Consider the following 19,282-nt stretch of genomic DNA (forward strand, 5'->3'; position numbering starts at 1 on the left):
TACCTAACATCAGTGCATTATTCATTCAGTCCTACAATACACACAAAACTGGCTTAAAATCGCTAATGTATCATTAGCAAACTGCAAGATAGAGTTCAAGTTTTCTTCACAATTCTTGTCTTCGGAAAGAAATTACAGAGAAGATAGAGTATTGTGGTCCATGTTTCTTGAATTCATTCTTTACATTGTCGATTTTCATGTAGATGAGGTTCCTTTGTTGCTTAGTATTCATCTGTGATTTTTTTCTTGTTGCTTTTTTTTTTTAAGACTTTATTTATTTCAGAGAGAGCATGAGCAGGGGGAAGGAAGTAGAGGGAAAAGAGTCTCCCTGCTGAGCAGGAACCCCAATGCTGGGCTCCATCCCAAGATCCTCAGATTATGACCTGAGCTGAAGGCAGACGCATTAGTGACTGAGCCACCCAGGCTCTCCTGTTGATTTGTTTTTTGAATATGTAAAATTTCTGGCTCAGAAGTCAAAATTGTAGGAGCACCTGGGTGGTGCAGTTTGTTAAGCATGTGATTCTTGGTTTCTGCTTAGGTCCTGATCTCAGGGTTGTTAGATTGAGTCCAGCATCAGCTCCATGCTTAGTGCAGAGTCTGCCTGACTGACTCTGTCTCCCTCCCTCTCCACCTGCCTCCCGCCCACCCCCATCCCACGTCAAATAAATAAATCTTTAAAAAGAAAAAAAAAAAGGCAAATTGTATTAAGAAGTTGTACTTAGTCTGAGGAGTCCCATTCTTACTACTCCATGCAGTTTAACCAATTTTATTATTTTCTGATTTATCCTTCCCACGTTTCATTTTGCAAAAGTGAACAAATATACTTGTATTCATATTTTACTTTCTTACACAAAAGGAAGCATACTATATGTACTCTTTTGTATTATAGTACATACTATATATACTATATCTTAGAAAGTACTCCATTAAGTTCTGTACTTAAAATAAGTACATTTTAATATATGTAAATTTACCTCAATAAAGTTGATTTAGACATGAAAACAAACCTCAGTGTCATGTCAAAGCAGCACTTTGTGAGGTTCATGATCTGTGAGCATTTGATAAAATCAACCATATATTCAAGGTTTTTGATACTTGAGAAAATTGTCTTGTCAGAATCCAAATACAGAATAGCACAAATACAGATTTTCCACTCCTGTAGTCACTTGTACCGTAAGGATGGTCCATGTGGAACAAAGTAAAGTGAAGAAATGCTGAAAAATATTACTCAAAATTGACATCTGCAAAACTTCCAAAATCAGATACTCCTCTAGTTTCCATTATTGTGTAAAACAAAACAAAACAAAATTCTTAACATGCCTTATTTGATGAAGCATCCATTTCCTGGTGTGATTTGGTTTTCTGTTTATAAATCTATCTTGGGAAAATGAATTCATTTCTAGTTATACTGTATGCAAGATGCCGGTGAGTTACCCAGCTGAATATTTAGAGCAGACCATTGGAAACAGAGGTCTGGAAATTAGCAGATAGGCCAAGAGAATTGGCTATATAGTAATCAAGCTTCATCAATGAGTAGACTGACAAGTACAGGATTATGAAGAAAAGCGAAGTCAAGGATAATCCCTTAGGAAAAATATTTCTGGTAAAGAGGAAGAGGTGGCAAACAAAGAATAGAGGAGGCCAATGTACCAATGTAGGATTTTTCTTTCTTCTTTCTTAATTAAAAGGTTTGTCTAATAAAGCTAACAGACTACATACATCCTTATAGGTTGCTAGGTGCTTAGGATCAATATCAACAGGAAATTGAAGAAAACTGGATGCAATTTCGTTCAAAAAGGTGGCTCTGCTAGTAAGTACAAGGCTATTTAGTCTTCATATTAGTTTCTTACGACTGGTGTAACAGTTGCCACAAACTTGATGGCTGAAAAGGACACACATTTATTTCATGGTTGTAGAGATCAGAACTCCAATATCAGTTTCACTGCACCAAAAATAATGTGTTGGCAAGTGTACTCCTTCCGCAGGATCTAGAGGAGGATCCATTTCCTGCTCCTTTTTAGTTCTAGAGCGGACTTCCTTGACTTGTAGCCGCATCCTCCCATTTTCAAAGCCAGGAACATTTTGCTTTAGTTGTCCCATTACCATCTTTCACTCAGGTCCAGTGACCTTCTCTGCCCTTTGTAAGGATGTTGTGATTACATTTAGGACCCACCCAGAGAACCCAAAACATGGGGAAATAAAGCCGTGAAAAGTGTCCCAGAACTACCTCACTCAAGTTGCCAAATTCTCTGACAAGTCTTTTTGGCCGTACATAGTTATCAGTGGTATGTGAATAATTACATTTTAGAAGGACCTTCAAAGATAGTAATGGATCTACTTGAAACTTGTGGAAATAAGGAGTAACTTACACAATTTTGTAAAACCAGTCTTCCTATCACAATGAGGCTTCACACTGTCTTTCCTTTTGAAAAGCTCCCTAGAATAGTCACATGACCATTTTGATAAGACTATGATAAAGTTTGGCCTGCTTAAAGCCAAGAAAAGTCATCCAAATTTGTAAGGAAGAGGTAAAACTGCTACTGTACCTTTGCAGATGACATGATACTATATATAGAAAAGTCTAAAGACTCCACCAAAAAATATACATATTAAAACTAATTTAATATACATAAATCCACTGTTTTTTTAAGATTTGATTTGATTTTTTTAAATATAAGTTGCTCTTTTTAAGATTTTATTTGTCAGAAAGAGTGTGCACAAGCAGGAGGAGCAGCAGGCAGAGAGAGAAGGAGACACCCCACTGAGCAGGGAGCCCGATATGGTACTCAGTCCCAGGACCCTGAGATCGTGACCTGAGCTGGAGCCAGACTCTTAACCGACTGAGTCATCCAGGCATCCCAAGATTTTATTATTTAAGTAATCTCTATACCAATGTGGGGCTCAAACACAATCCTGACATACACAAGCTTGACCGACTGAGCCAGCCAGGTCAGATAAGATAGATAAAGCAGGATGCCTATAGACAGGAGTAGGACGTAAGTAAAATAATACACAGTTTAACTTTTAAATGTGTTTATAATTAAGAATAAGACTTAACTGATCTGTTGTAAATATATGAATTAATGGTTTTATGGGAAATCAATAAAATAACACTGGTACAGAGCGATACATGTTAGGTTTGTTAATATCTAACTCGAAGTTACTCCTAAATCTCCAGAGAAAAATGCTAACAATAATAGGTTACAATGTAGTTATCTGCTGACATTTTTCATTATCAGTACATAATTATCAGCTTCTAAAACTTTAAGAGTTTGAATATGAAGAATTTATAATCCTTAGAATAATAAAGTATGTATAAATTGAGGAAATTATGTTTTGTCTAAAGCCAAAGAAGATAGTCACAAGATGAAACTTGTCTATCTTTATTATTTTAAACAGTTCTTTGGGGTGAACTTTTTTTTTTTTTTTGAAACAGTGACAGATTTCATGAAGTTGCATTGTAGACTCTGTATTTGATGTTAGGAGTCTGTATCATACATTGCTGTCTTTGTCAGTTCAAATGGGTGTAATGAATTACCATAAAATAGATGGCTTATAAACAATAAACATTGATTTCTTATAGTTCTGGAGGCTGGAAGTCTGAGATCAAGGTGCCAGCGTGGTCAAGTCCTGGTGAGGGCCTACTTCTTAATTCATAGACAGCTGTCTTTTTATTGTGTCCTCATGTCAGAAGGAATGAGACAGTTCTCTGGGCTCTTAATAAGGCTAGAAATCCCATTCACAACTCATGACCTAATTGCCTTCCAAGAACCTGACTTCCTAATACCATCATGTTGGGAGTTAGAGTTTCAACATATAAATTTGGGTGGGAAGGACACAGACATTCATTACATAACATTCCACTACCACACCTCCAAAATTATGGTCTTGTATACAAAATACATTCATTCCATCCCACAGCCCTAAAAGTCTTAAACCATTTTCACCTCTAAAGTCTCATCTACCTCTAAATCAAATAGGGGTGAGAGTCAAGATATAATTCATCCTGAGGCAAATTATTCTCTATCTGTAAACCTATGAAACCAAATAATGGGCTTCCAGAACAGACACAGGCATTTAATTCCAAAAAGGAGAGAGAGAAAAGATAAAAGGCCTTGTGGGTCCCAAGGGAAATAATAAACCATAAGGTTTAAGGATAATTCTCTTTGGCTGGATGTTTTACCCGCCAGACCCACTGGGGTGGAGGTCTTACATTCCAGATCTAGTGGTATGACATTCCCCCTTTCCCCCAAGCCATAGTTCAGAGAATGGCCCACGCGTGGCTCTTTGCAGTGGTGATGCCCATACTACACTTCTCCAAGGTGTGAAGGTTATTCCCCCAGGGCTCTTCCAGGTGCCTGATCCCATAGTTTCACTCATTGGTATGCTGGTACTGCACTTTGAAATCAAGGAGGAGGCAGTCCTGCCTCCTGGGCTCATGCACTCTGGGCCTGTGGTGAGAGTGATGTCCTACAGTATTTTCATGTAGTTATGGGAACAATTGGCAAAAACATGAGCCAGCCAATTTGAAAGTGTTAATACTATTTAAAGTAAAGCCTACAGATATGAAAACCAAACAAAATTAGTCTTGATACCAGTTTACAATCATTAAATGGAGGGAAACATCTTGGAGATGTAAAATAATTAAATGAGTCTTAGGGATTTCCATGTGAATCTAAAATAATATATGCCATAGTTAAAGGATGCTTTCTTACAAATGGCAGTGGAGTACAGTTGGGGATTATAAATCATACAAATGCAAGACAGAGTGATTGAACATTAGAAAAGAAAGAAAATTGCTAGTGGTGAAAAGGAGAATTTCAGAAAGGACCATAGCTAAATATGAATTAGGTAAATATATAACAATAGGGAAGGACCCTGGGGAGTACATAATGCAGCTTCATTGTGTATTAAACAAAGGATAAATTGAAGTGAAGAACTGCTTCAGTTAAAATTCCAAAGAAGAAAGTACACACTGTATTCTGCTTTAGGTTACACAATTCAAAGAAGTATATGGAGAGAATTCCAACGAAGACGACAACAAAAGCCAAATGCCAAAAGGTAGATCATATATAAAAAATAAAAGTCCTGGAACAACCTCATCTGTTTGGAGCCATTAAAAATAAAATAGTCTGGGAATGCCTGGGGTGGTTCAGCCAGTTAAACATCTGCCTTCAGCTCAGGTCATGATTCCAGGATCCTGGGATGAGTTCCACATTGGGCTCCGTGCTCAGCAGGGAGTCTGCTTCTCTGTCTGCTTGGCCTGCCACTCTCCCTCTTTGTGCTCTCTCTGACAAAATCTTTAAATAATTTCATGTGTGTGTGTGTGTGTTTTTAAGTAGTCTGCTTAGTCCATCACAAAGGTTTGAGAGACAACAAAATGCTGGGGTACAGTTGAATGATGAAGTTCCTTTTCTACATGAGGCCACTCCATTAAGATTGGGAGAGGTGGTTATTTTATCGGATGCACAGAAACCAACACAGAGAAATAAGTTACAAATGAAAGAACAGGATAAAACCTTGGAAAAAGTCCTTAATGAAACAGAGGTAAGGGATTTATCACACAAAGTGTCCAAAATTATGGTCATAATGCTCAATGAACTCAGGAGAAGAATGAACACAGTAAGAATTTCAACAGAGAAAATTCAAGAAACTACCAAGTAGAAGTCCTGAAGATGAAAATATAATGACTAAATTGAAAAATAGTCTACAGGAGCTCAGGAACAAACTAGATGAAGCAGAAGAGAGGATCAATCCCCTCAAAGATAAAGCAGAAGAAAACCAGAGCAGGAAGAAAAAAAATTTTTTTAAATAAAAAAGTGAATGTAGCTTAAGGTTTTGTAGGACAAAACCAAACAGATTCATATTCATATCATAGGGCTCCCAGCAGGAGAGAGAGAGGTAGAAAACTTATTTGAAGAAATAATGATTGAAAATTTATCTGATCTAAAGCAGAAAACGGACATCTAGATCCAGGAAGTCCAGAGAGTCAAACGTAAGATGAACCCAGGGTCCCACACCAAGATACATTATAATTAGAATGTCAAAAGCTAAAGACAAAAGTTGTAAAAATCTCTGTAACTACAATAATTATTTAAGGGTTACACAAGATAAAGAGATGTAAAATGTGACACCAAAAAATAAAACATGGGAGGGGAGAGTAAAAACATAGAACTTTAGAATTCATTCAACTTAAGTTGCTATCAGATTAAAATGCACTGTTATAAATTGTTATATGTAAGCATTATAGTAACCACCAAGGAAACAGTTGGCTGTTTCCTTTTGCTGTGCAAAAGCTTTTTATCCTGATGAAGTCTCAATAGTTTATTTTTGTCTTTGTTTCCCTTTACTTTGGAGACATGTCTAGCACAAAGTTGCTGCAGCCAAGGTCAGAGATTACTTCCTGTGTACTCTTCTAGGATTTTGATGGATTCCTGTCTCACACTTACATCTTTCATACATTTTGAGTCTATTTTTGTATATGGGATAAGGAAATGGTCCAGTTTCATTCTTCTGCATGTGGCTGTCCAATTTTTCCAACACTATTTGTTGAAGAGACTGTCTTTTCTCCATTGGATATTCTTTCCTGCTTTGTCAAAGATTAGTTGACCATGATGTTGAGGGTCCATTTCTGGGCTCTACTCTGTTCCACTGATCTATGGGTCTGTTTTTGTGCTAGTACCATACTGTGTTGATGATCACAGCTTTGAGGTCCAGAACTGGGATACCAGCAGTTCTGGCTTTCTTTCTCAACATTCTTCTGGCTATTTGGGGTCTTTTCTGTTTCCATACAAATTTTAGGGTTTTTTATTCCAGCTCTGTGAAAAAAGTTGCTGGTATTTTGATAGAGAGTGCATTGAACATGTAGACTGCTCTAGGTAGCACAGACATTTTAACAATATTTGTTCTTTCAGTCCATGAGCATGGAATGTCTTTCCATTTGTGTCTTCCTCAATTTCTTTCAAGGGTGTTCTATAGTTTTCTGAGTACAGATCATTTGCCTCTTTAATTAGGTTAATTCCTAGGTATCTTGTGGTTTTGGGTATAATTGAGAATGAGATCAACTCCTTAATTTCTCTTTCTTCTCATTGTTAGTTCATAGAAATGCAACTGATTTCTGTGCATTGATTTTATATCCTGTGCCTTTGCTGAATTCCTGTTTGAGTTCAAGCAATTTGGGGGTGGAATCTTTTGGGTTTTCCACATAGAGTAACATGTCATCTGCAAAGTGAGAATTTGATTTCTTCTTTGCCAAATTGGATATGTTTTATTTCTTTTTGTAATCTGACAGCTGAGGCTGGGACTTCTAGTACTATGTTAAACAGCAGTGGTGATAGTGGACATCCCTGCCATGTTTCTAACCTTAGGAGAAAAGCTCTCAGTTTTTCCCCATTGAGAAAATACTTGCCGTGGGTTTTTTATAGATGGCTTTTATGATATTGAGGTATATACCCTCTATCTCTACACTGTAAAGAGTTTTAACCAAGAAAGGATGCTGTACTTTGTCAAATGCTTTTTCTGCATCTATTGAGAGGATCAGATGGTTCTTGTCCTTTTTTTATTAATTTCTTTAATTAAAATCACACTGACTGATTTTGGACATTGAACCACCCTTCAGCTCAGAATAATAAATCCCATTTGGTCGTGGTAAATAATACTTTTAATATACTGTTGGATCTTACTGGCTAGTATCTTGGTGAGAATTTTGGCAACCATGTTCATCAGGGATATTGGTCTGTAGTTCTTTCTGGTGGGGTCTTTAGTTTTGGGATCAAGGTAATACTGGACTCATAGAAAGAGCTTGGAAGTATTCCTCCCATTTCTTTTGTTTTTTTAAACAGCTTCAGAAAAATAGGTATTAATTCTTCTTTAAACGTTTGGTAGAACTCCCCTGGGAAGCCTTCCAGCCCTGGGCTCTTGTTTGTTGGGAGATTTTTGATTACTGCTTCAATTTCCTTGCTGGTTATGGATCTGTTCAGTTTGTATCTTTCTTCCTGTTTGTTTTGGTAGCTTTAAGTCTCTAGGAATGCATCCATTTCTACCATATTGCCTAATTTGTTGGCATATATGTTCTTATAATTGTATTTCTTTGGTGTTGGTCGTGATCTCTACTCTCTCATTCATGGTTTATTTTATTTAGGTCCTTTCTCTTTTTGATAAGTCTGGCCAAGGGTTTATCAATCTTATTCTTTCAAAGAACCAACTCCTGGTTTGTTGATCTATTCTACTGTTCTTTTGCTTTCTATTTCATTGATTTCTGCTCTAATCTGTATTACTTCTCTTCTCCTGCTGGGTTTAGGCTTCATTTGCTGTTTTTTTCTCTAGCTGTTTTAGCTGTAATGTTAGGTTGTGTATTTTACATCTTTCTTTCTTTCAAGAATTTATTTATTTGACAGAGAGAAAGAGCACAAGCAGGAGGAGCAGCATGTAGAGGGTAAAGGGAGAAGCAGACTCCATACTGAGCAGGGAGCCCAACATGGGGCTTGATCCCAGGACCCTGAGATCCTGACCTGAGCCAAAGGCAGACACTTAACTGAATGAGCCACCCAGGCACTCCAAGACCTTTCTTGTTTCTTGAGAAATACTTGTATTGTTATACATTTTCCTCTTTAGGACTGCCTTTGCTGCACCCCAATGGTTTTGAATACTTATGTTTTCATTTTCACTTGTTTCCATGAATTTTAATTCTTTAATTTCCTGGTTGAACCATTCATTCTTTAGTAGGATGCTCTTTAGCTTCCATGTATTTAAGCTCTTTCCAAATTTCCTCTTGTGATTGAGTTCCAGTTTCAAAGCACTGTGGTCTGAGAATATGCAGGGAATAATCCCAAACTTTTGGTACTGATTGAGACATGATTTGTGACCCACTGTGTGATCTATTCTGGAGAATGTTCCATGTACACTCACGAAGAATGTGTATTCTGTTGCTTTAGGATGGAATGTTCCAAATATATCTGTGAATTTCCTCTGGTCCAGTGTGTCATTCAAAGCCTTTGTTTCCTTGTTGATCTTCTTAGATGATTTGTCCATTGTAGTGACGAGGGCTTTTAAGTCCCCTACAATTATTGTTTTATTTTCACTGTGTTTCTTTAATTTTGTTACTAACTGGCTCATTTATTTGCCTGCTCCCATGTTAGGGGCATAAATATTTACACTTGTTAGATCTTCTTGTTGAATAGATCCTTTAAGTATGACATAGTATCCTTCCTCATCTCTTTTTACAGTCTTTGGTTTCAAATATAATTTGTCTGATATAAATTATGTCAGATTGCCACCCCAGCTTTTTTTTGACGTCCATTAGCATGATAAATGGTTTTCCAACCCCTCACTTTTAATTTGGAGGTGTCTTTCATGTCTAAATTTAGTCTTTTGCTGACAGCATATTGATGGTTCTTGCTTTTTTATCCAATCTGATACACTGTGTCTTTTGATTGGGGCATTTACCTCATTACATTCAAAGTAACTACTGAAAGATATGAACTTAGTGCCATGGTATTACCTGAACTGTCACTGTTTCTGTACATGGTCTCTCTTCCTTTCTGAACCCTCTGTTACTTTTGGGCTCACTCTTTGCTTAAAAGATCCCTTTTTATATTTCTCATAGGGCTGGCTTGGAGATCACAAATTCTTATGGTTTCTGCCTTTTCTGGAAGCTTTTAATCTCACTTTCTATTTTGAATGACATCCTAGCTGGATAAAATATTCTTGCCTACATATTTTTCTCATTTAGCACCATGGGTATATCATGCCAGTCCTTTCTGGCCTGCCAGGTCTGTGGATGTCTGCCGCCAATCTAATGTTTCTACCCTTGTAGGTTATAGACTTCTGTCCCAAGCTTCTTTAAAGATTTTTTCATTGCCTCTGAGATTTGCAAGTGCCACTGTTATATGTTGAAGTGTTGATCTATTTTTACTGATTTGGGCGGGGGGGGGGTCCCTATGTCTGGACTTGGATGTCTGTTTCTTTACCCAGGTTAGGGACATAGTTTGCTCCAGTATACCTTCTGCCCCTCTCTTTCCTCTTCTTCCAGGATCCCAATTATTCTAATATTGTTTCACTTTATGCTATCACTTATCTCTTGAATTCTCCCCTCATGATCTAGTAGCTGTTTCTCTTTTTCTTCATTTTCTTATTATCCATCATTTTGTCTTCTGTATCACATTGTCTCTTCTGCCTCATTTATCCTAGCAGTTAGAGCCTCTGTTTTTTATTGTGTCTCATTAATAGACTTTTTTATTTTGACTTGGTTAGATTTTAGTTCTTTTATTTCTCCAGAAAAGAATTCTGTAGTGTTTTCCATGCTCTTTTCAAGCCCGGCTATTTATAATCATTATTCTGAACTCTACTTCTGACATCTTCCTTATATCAGATCAGGTCCCTGACAGTCAGTACTTCCTCTTGTTCTCTTTAAGCTGAGTTTTTCCATCTTGTCATTCTTGCAGAAAGTGATTGCTTTTCTATTTGTAGAGTTGCAGCTATTCTTTTCTTAGATCTCTGGTTGAGTTCACAGGTGTTCAGAGTGCTTTGATAGCTATCTAGCTGCATTCCTGGGACCAGATGAAACTAAGGTCTCCTACTCCTGCACCATCTTGGCTAGACTAGATACATCTTAAGCAGATACACAAGGAACTTTCCATCCAAAAGCAACCCAAATAAACCCCACCCCCAACTTTATACCTCAAAAAACTTAAAAAAAGAGCAAATTTAAAAGTTAGTAGAATAAAAGAAAGTAACAAAAATCAAAATAAAATGAATTAAATAGAGACTGAAAAAAACAACAGAAAAGATCAGTGAAACTAAAACCTGGTTCTTTGAAAGGATACAAAAGTTGACAAACCTTTAGCTACATTCACCAAGGAACATAAAATCAAAATGAAAGAGGCATTACAGCTGCTTCAGAGAAATACAAAAGATTGTAGGAGACTACTAGAACTACTTTATGCCAATAAATTTAACAACCTAGAAGAAATGAATACATTTTTAGAAACCTACCAAGAGTGATTCATTAAAAAAAGAAAAGAAAAGAAAAATATTGACCACATTGATTACTAGTAAGGAGATTGAGTCAGGAATCAAATACCTCCCAACAAATAAAAGCTCAGGACCAGATGGCTTCACTGGTGAATTCTACCAAACATTCAGAAGAATTAATACTGATCATTCTCCAAATTCTCAAAAAAATAGAAGAGGGAATATTTCCAAAGTCATTTTACAAGGCCAATATTACCCTGATTCCAAAACTAGACAAGACACCAGAAGAAAAGAATATTATAGGCTAGGGTCCTTGGGTGGCTCAGTTGGTTAAGCACCTGACTCTTGATTTTAGCTAGGTTCTTAATCTCAGGATCATGAGTTTGGGTCCCACTTTGGGCTCCATAATGGACGTGGAACTTACTTAAAAAAAGAAAAAAATATTACAGGTCAGTATCTCTGGTGAACATAGATGCAAAAATTCTTAACAAAACATTAGCAAACTGAATTCAATAATGCGTTAATAGGATCATATACCATTATCAAGTTGGATTTTAAGGATGCAGGGATATTTCAACCTTCCCCAATCAATGAAGTATCCACATAAATTAAATCAAGATAAAAACCATGAAGTCATCTCAATAGATGCAGGAAAAGCCCTTGACAAAATTCAACAACAATTTATGATTAAAAACCCACAACTAATATTTTCTTAATGAGCAAAGATGGAGAGCGTTCCCTCTAAGATAGGAACAAGACAAAGATGTCCACTCTCGCTGCTTTTGTTCAATATACTACTGGAAGTCCTAACAACAGCAATCAGAGAAGAAATAGAAGGCATCCAAATCGATAAGGAAAAAGTGAAACTGTCATTATTTGCAGATGCTTTAATACTAGAGAAAATCTTAAAGACTCAACCAAAAACCATGAGAAGTAATGAATAAGTGAATTCATTAGTTTCAGTACAAATACACAGAAATCTGTTGCATCTCTATACACTAATAACAAAATAGCTGAAAGAGAAAATAAGAAAATAATTCCATTTACAGTTTCACTCAAAAAGAATAAAGTACCTAGGAGTAAAATTAGCCACGGAGCTGAAATATCTGTATTCAGAAAATTGTAAGACATTGATGAAAGAAATGGAAGACAACACAAAGAAAATGGAAAAATATACCATGGTCCAGGATCGGAAGAATATTGTTAAAATGACCATACTATCATAAACCATTTATAAATTCAGTGAAATCCCTACCAAAATATCAATGCATTTTTCACATATCTAGAACACATAATCCTAAAATTTGTATGGAACCACCAAAGAATCTGAATAGCCAGAGCAATCTTGAGAAAGAACAGAATTAGATACAGTCCCAGATTTCAAGATGTACTGCAAAGTGGGGCACCTGCATGGCTCCATGGGTTAAAGCCTCTGCCTTCGGCTCAGGTCATGGTCCTGGGGTCCTGGAATATATGATATGTCCCCTCAAACAAGGGCAACAAAACTAAAAAAAAACAATTGGAACTATACCAAAATAAAAAGTTGCTCCATAGCAATGGAAACAATCTATGAAACAAAAAATCAACTTACTGTATGGGAGAAGTAATTTGCAAATGATATATTTAATAAGGGTTTAATATCCAAAATATATAAAAACTGATACAACTCAATAACAATAATAACAATAATAATAATCCAATTAAGGGGCACCTGGGTGGCTCAGTCGGTTAAGCATCTGCCTTTGGCTCAGGTCATGATCCCAGGGTCCAGGAATCAAGCCCTGCATTAGGCTCTCTGATCAGCAGGGAGCCTACTTCTCCCTCGCCCGCTCCCCCTGCTTGTTCTATCAAATAAATAAAATCTCTATAATTTATAATAATAATATTCCAGTTAAAAATGGACAGAGGACCTGAATAGACATTTTTTCCAAAGAAGATATACACACAGCTGAGAGACACATAAAAAGGTGCCCAACATCACTGTCAGGAAAATGCAAATCGAAACCACAAGATATCATATACACCTGTCAGAATGGCTGACATAAAAAAGACAAGAAATAAGTGGTTTTTTGGTTTGCTTTGTTTTTTCAATTTTATTTATTTATTTGACAGAGAGAGACACAGAGAGAGAGAACACAAGGAGGGGAGCAGGAGGGGGGAAGCAGGCTTCCTGCCAAGCAGGGAGCCCAGTGTGGGCTTCCATCTCAGGACCCTGGGATCATGAGCTGAGCTGAAAGCAGCCGTTTAATGATTAAGCCACCCCCAGGTGCCCAAGAAATAACAGGTGTTGACATGGATGTGAAGAAACAGAACCCTCGTGTACCTGTGGTAGGAATGTAAATGTAGCCACTATGCAAGTAGTATTGAGGTTATTGAAAAAATTAAAAATAGAAGTACTGTATGATTTAGTGACAACTAATAGATATTTACCCTAAGAAAATGAAAACAATTTGAAATGATATGTGTATCTCCATGTTTACTGCAGCATTATTTATAATAGCCAGGATACAGAAGCAACCTATGTGACCACCGATAGATGAATGGATAAAGGAAATAAAGACATGGTATAAATATAAAAGGGAATATTATTTAGCTGTAAAAAAGAAGAAACCTTGCCATTTGCAATGACAAGCATGGACCTAGAGGCTATTATATTAAGTGAAATAAGTCAGTCAGAGAAAGACAAGTACCATGTTATTTCATTTATATGTGGACTCTTCAAAACAAAAAAACAAAACAAAACAAAAACCCCACCCAAATAGACAGGAAAAGCAGAAACAGATCTAAGACATCAAGAATAGAATCTTGCCATTTCCAACAATGTGGATGGACCTTGAGGCCATTATGCTAAGTTAAAGAAGTACTACACGATCTTATTTATATGTAGATTCTGAAAAAAAAACAACAACAAGCTCATAGATACAGAAAACAAATTGGTGGTTTCCAATGGCAAGGCGGGGAGAAATGGGTGAAATGGGTGAACAGGTTTAAAAGGTACAAATAATAAAAATAATTTAAAAATAAAATAAAATTAAAAAATAATAAAGGTACAAATAAGTAAGTCATAAAGATGCAATGTATATTGCAGTGACAATAATATTTGAACATTGCTAAGAGAGATCTTAAAAGTTCTCACCACCAGAAAAAAATTGTAACTATGCATGGTAACAAAAGCTAACTAGACTTATGGAGACCATTTGACCATATGTACAAATATTAGAGAAAAAGAGAAGCAGACAAGTATCCTAGGAGGATTAAAGTACAATAAAATCTTTATTTCTCTTTTCTTAATTGATCTAAAAGATAACTGTTTAAAGTAATAATAAGTAGTAATGATGTACTGGGTAATTGATTATGACACATAGATGAATGAAACGAATGACAGCAGCGTCATAAGGGACAGGAGGGAGAAATTGTAATACTCTGTTACACACTCTCTACCCTTCATGTGAAACTGTATAGTTTTATTTGAAAGTGGACTTAGTGAGCAAAAATGCATATTGAAAACTCTAGGGAAACAACTAGAAAGTTAAAAGAAAAACAACTCAGTGACACAAAATCAAATAACCTGATTAAAACTGAGCAAATGACTTGAATAGACATTTACTTAAAGATGATATATAAAATTCCAAGAAACGTATAAAAATGTGCTCAACATCACTAATTATTAGAAAAATACAAAAGCAAAACCATAGTTAGGCATCACCTTAAACCTATTATGATTTCAGGCTGTTAAAAACATGCAAACAAAAAAATGCAGATAATAACAAATGTTGGTTAGGCTATGGAGAAATTGAGACCCTTGTGCATCACTGGTGGAAATGTAAAATTTTCCTCAAAAATTAAAAAAAATAGAGCTACCATATCATTCAGCAATGTCACTTAAAATTTTTTTTATTTATTTGAGAGATTGAGTGTGTGCACACACACAAGCCGAGGCTGGGGGTGGGAGTGGGCATGGGGAGGGGAGGGCAGAGGTGAGGAAGAAGCAGGCTCCTCCCTGAGTAGGTAGTCTTACATAGGACTCCATCCCAGCGCCTAGGAATCATGACCTGAGCTGAAGGCAGATGCTTAACTGACTGAGCCACCCAGGCACCACTCACTTTTAAAAATATTTTTTTAGGGGCACCTGGGTGGCTCAGTTGGTTCAGTGTCTGACTTCGGCTCAGGTCATCATCTCACAGCCCTGCGATAGAGCCCTGCCTCTGGCTCCCTGATCAGTGGAGCCAGCTTCTTCCTCTTCCTCTCCCTCTGCCTCTGCCTGCCGCTCCCTCTGCTTGTGCTAACAAATTAATAAAATCTTTTTTAAAAAATTATTTTTTAATTTTTTTTTTTAAGTAATCTCTATACCTCATGTGGGGCTTGAAGTCACAACGCTGAGATCAAGAGTTGCATGCTACACCACCTAAGCCAGTCAGGTGCCCCAGCAATCTCACTTCTAGGTATCTATTCAGAAGAACTGAAAATAGGGTCTTGAAGACATATTTATATATCCGTGTTTATAGCCACAGTATTCCTAATATCCATGAGGTCGAAGCAACCCAAATGTACATCCACATATGAATTCACAAATCATGGTGTATACATAGAGTGGATTATTCACCTTTAAAAAGGAAAGAAGTTCTAACACATGCTACAGCAAAGATGAACCTTGGGGACTTTATGCTAAGTATTTGCCATAAAAAGACAAATACTATGTGAATGCACTTATATGAATTATCTAGAGTAGGCAAACTCAGAGAAAAACTATAATAGCAGTTGCTATGGGGTGGGGAATTATTTAATGAGTATAGAATTTTAGTTCTGCAAGATGAAAAAGTTCCAGAGATCTGTTTCACAATAAAGTGAATATATGTAACACTACTGAATTGTACACTTAAAAATGGTTAAGATGAAAATTTTCATGTTGTTTTTCTTACCACAATAAAAAAAATCAGTAACATTTATATATACAAATAATAAGTTATTAGTTATAATAGATAACTTCTATTTTTATCATTCATGAATATAAGTTTTATAATTTTCTTTATGAAAATCTTAGACAATTCTTATCAAGTTTACTCCTAAGTATTTTATCTTTTATCTTCTTTATTGCTATTACAGAGTTCTCTTATCTATTAACTAATAACTGGTCATTATTTGTATTTTTAGCTATGATTCAAGGCTTTTAAACTATAACTCAAATCCCAGATGCAACACAAGAAATTGACAAATTTGACTATATAAAAATATAAATCTTTGAAATGATAAGATGCCATAAGCAAAGTTGAAAGGCAAATAAACTGAAAAAATATTTGCAACATCTATCAGTTAAAGGAAGAATCCCTAATATACTAAGGTTTTTTTAAGAACGGGGTGGGGGTGCAGTGGGGGAGACAAAACTCCTGTAGAAAAATGGGCAAATGTCATTAACAGTGAATTCAGACACACAAAAATGGCCCGGAAACACATGTAAAAATGTAACTTTAATCCAAGAAAAGGGAAAATGCTAATTAAAAGTTATATTGTGAGTGGTGCCTGGGTGGCTCAGTCAGATTAGTGTCTGCCTTTGGCTCAGGTTATGATCTCAGGGTCCTGGGATTAAGTCCTGCATGGGGGTCCCTGCCTGGTGGGGAGACTGCTTCTCCCTCTCCCTCTGCCTGCCACTCCCCTTGCTTGTTCCCCCTCTCTCTTTCTCTGTCAATGAAATAAAATCTTTTTTTTAACATAGTGGGCTTTTTTGTTTGTTTTTGTTTTAATTTGACAGACAGAGATCACAAGTAGTCAGAGAGGCAGGCAGAGAGAGAGGAAGGGGAGCAGGCTCTGCCGAGCAGAGAGCCCAATGCGGGGCTCGATCCCAGGTCCCTGGGATCATAACCTGAGCTGAAGGCAGAGGCTTTAACCCACTGAGCCACCCAGGTGCCCCAGTCTTTTTAAAAAAGTATCTTGAGATATGATTTTTCACACACTGAATAGGCAAAAAGTCAAAAGCCAATATACTTTGTTGATAAGGCTTTGTAATAATAGAGAGATTTGCATTGCTGAGAATGATAAATGGTATAACCCCTATGAGGAGGAATTCAGCAACAACGAACAAACTACCCAAGTATATGTGTTCTTTGACTCAGTAATCATACTTACGAGAATTTATGTAGATGATACGCTCCAATAAATACAAAAATACATATGCCCAACTTTCTTAATCACAGCTTTAATTGTAATAAAATACTAGAAATTAAATAAATATCTAGGTATTGGAAATTGAATGAATGATGTATGGGACATTATTCACAGAACTGTGTATTATACAGCTGTTAAAAAGAGTGAGGAAAATTTGTATGAACTGACATGGAGTGGTTTTTAGCAGACATTGTTTACTGAAGCAACAAGTGTAAAGGATAAATATATCCTTTAGTGTAAAAAGAAGAGAAAACCAGAAAACAATGAATCTCTTTATATGGGTAAATGAAAACCATAATCACACTGAAGAGAGAAAAAAAGAACAAATTTAAACAAGTTATGCTGAACATAGTATTTGATCATATACCCACAGTCTTGGATGGGATGGAATGGTTGGGTTGAATTCAAAGCATATCCTTAAACCTTTTTTTTTTGTTGGATTGTCTTATGTAGTGGTATGGGAAATCGAATTCTGAAAAAATTTGGATATATTATAAGATTAAATACATGAATAAATATATTGCTTTCATTGAGGAAGAGGGGACATACAAATATAGAATAAGGAAAGGGAAGAATCAACTTTGTGGGGATGAATTAGAATTAGCGATATTAATGTAAACTCATGATTTCTAAATATATATCTGTGTGTATATATATGTGTATATTTATATGTACAGAAATTTCCTAGCTTTGCCCACTGAAGGGCAAGAATCAATATACTCCAGAATCAGAGAGCATACTTATTATCGAGAATTTGATCTGTAATAACTTTTCTTAATAAAATCTACTAGGGCAAAAAAATAATAATAATAATAAGCCCAGCACTGGGCCAGAATAAATACAAGATGAGTCTAAAATATCTTGGTATATCAGAAAGTAAGAAAACATTCCAACAAAATGATATACAACAATGACGAATTCAGCTTAAAAGAACCCCACTGGTCAAATCTTGACAAATTGAGCTGAAAAATTATGAAGTACATTTTGATGAAGTATAAAGCATTAGGGAAAAGAATGGCAACTCATGAACCCATAGTGATAATACAGGCAAAGAAGGGAGGAGAACAAAGAAAGGGTTCTTGTTTATAGTAGAATGCCAAGTGTAATCTGTCAGTTTGGAGAGAATGCTTAAGTTGGAAAATCAGTAGTTTGCAACCATCATAGTCAAGATTTGATTAGGCAGTGGAATTTCTGAAATATTTACATGAGAAGCTTAACAGGTCTCCTCCTCCAAGAAAAAGTGGTGAAACAAGATAAATCCATAAATGAATTAATATTTTTTAAAAAAGTCTCTGGAAACTGATTTAAGGGCATACAATAATTGAGAAGCAATTGCTCAGGAAAATCTATGTATCTCACTAAGAAAAGGAGTCTGTGTCATTGAAGCCAGGGGCTGCTCCCATCATCCCTACCTCTATGTTACAGAAATTTTATGTATGGGTAGGGCAGCTTCTGAGAAATGACAGCTCCCATCCTTCCTCACAGGTTCCACTCCCGGAAAGGGTGGGCAGGTTGGGAGGACCAGTGGTGCCCATCTCCACACCCATGGCTCTAGTCTTGTGTTGTGGAGGTTCTGTTCAAGGTGGGCATGGAGTATTATGAGGACTGGGAGCTGCCTGGCCTTGCCTAATGGGGCTAACTGTATTTGAAGCAGAACATGGGAAAAGTCATGCCCAGGAACACTGCTAAGAACAGTAGAGATCAGCAAAAGATAATCAAGGAAAGCTAACATTTCTGTGCTACTAGTAAAGGCAAACAAAACTGCATTATCAGAAATTTAAGCAGGAAATTTAGGGAAAGAGACAGCCAAAGAAAGCCTTGCTAAGACCATATTCATCCCTGGTCATTTGAAAAGCTGTACACATGAGCAAGACTGCACACAATTAACGGAAGTTACTGGTCCCTGGCTTCTTTACTGTCCCTGGGGCAGGCTTGTAATTTTGACTCCTGAACTTTGATAGCAGTCCACACACTATAAACAGATCCAACAGCAGAGTGGAAGCTGGCTCAGTGGGCTTAAACATAACCTCTGACAAATCATTGACCACTATGTTAAGCTGACCTGGGGTGGTGTCTAGGAAGCTTAAAAAGGAAAAAGGAAAACAAATGAGCAGTGACATACATTAGAGACTACACACTTGCAGAGGAAAGA

Source organism: Mustela putorius, unplaced genomic scaffold (genome assembly GCF_011764305.1).
Source record: "Mustela putorius furo isolate JIRA1106 unplaced genomic scaffold, ASM1176430v1.1 tig00000407_pilon_pilon_pilon, whole genome shotgun sequence".
Taxonomy (NCBI): Eukaryota; Metazoa; Chordata; class Mammalia; order Carnivora; family Mustelidae; genus Mustela; species Mustela putorius.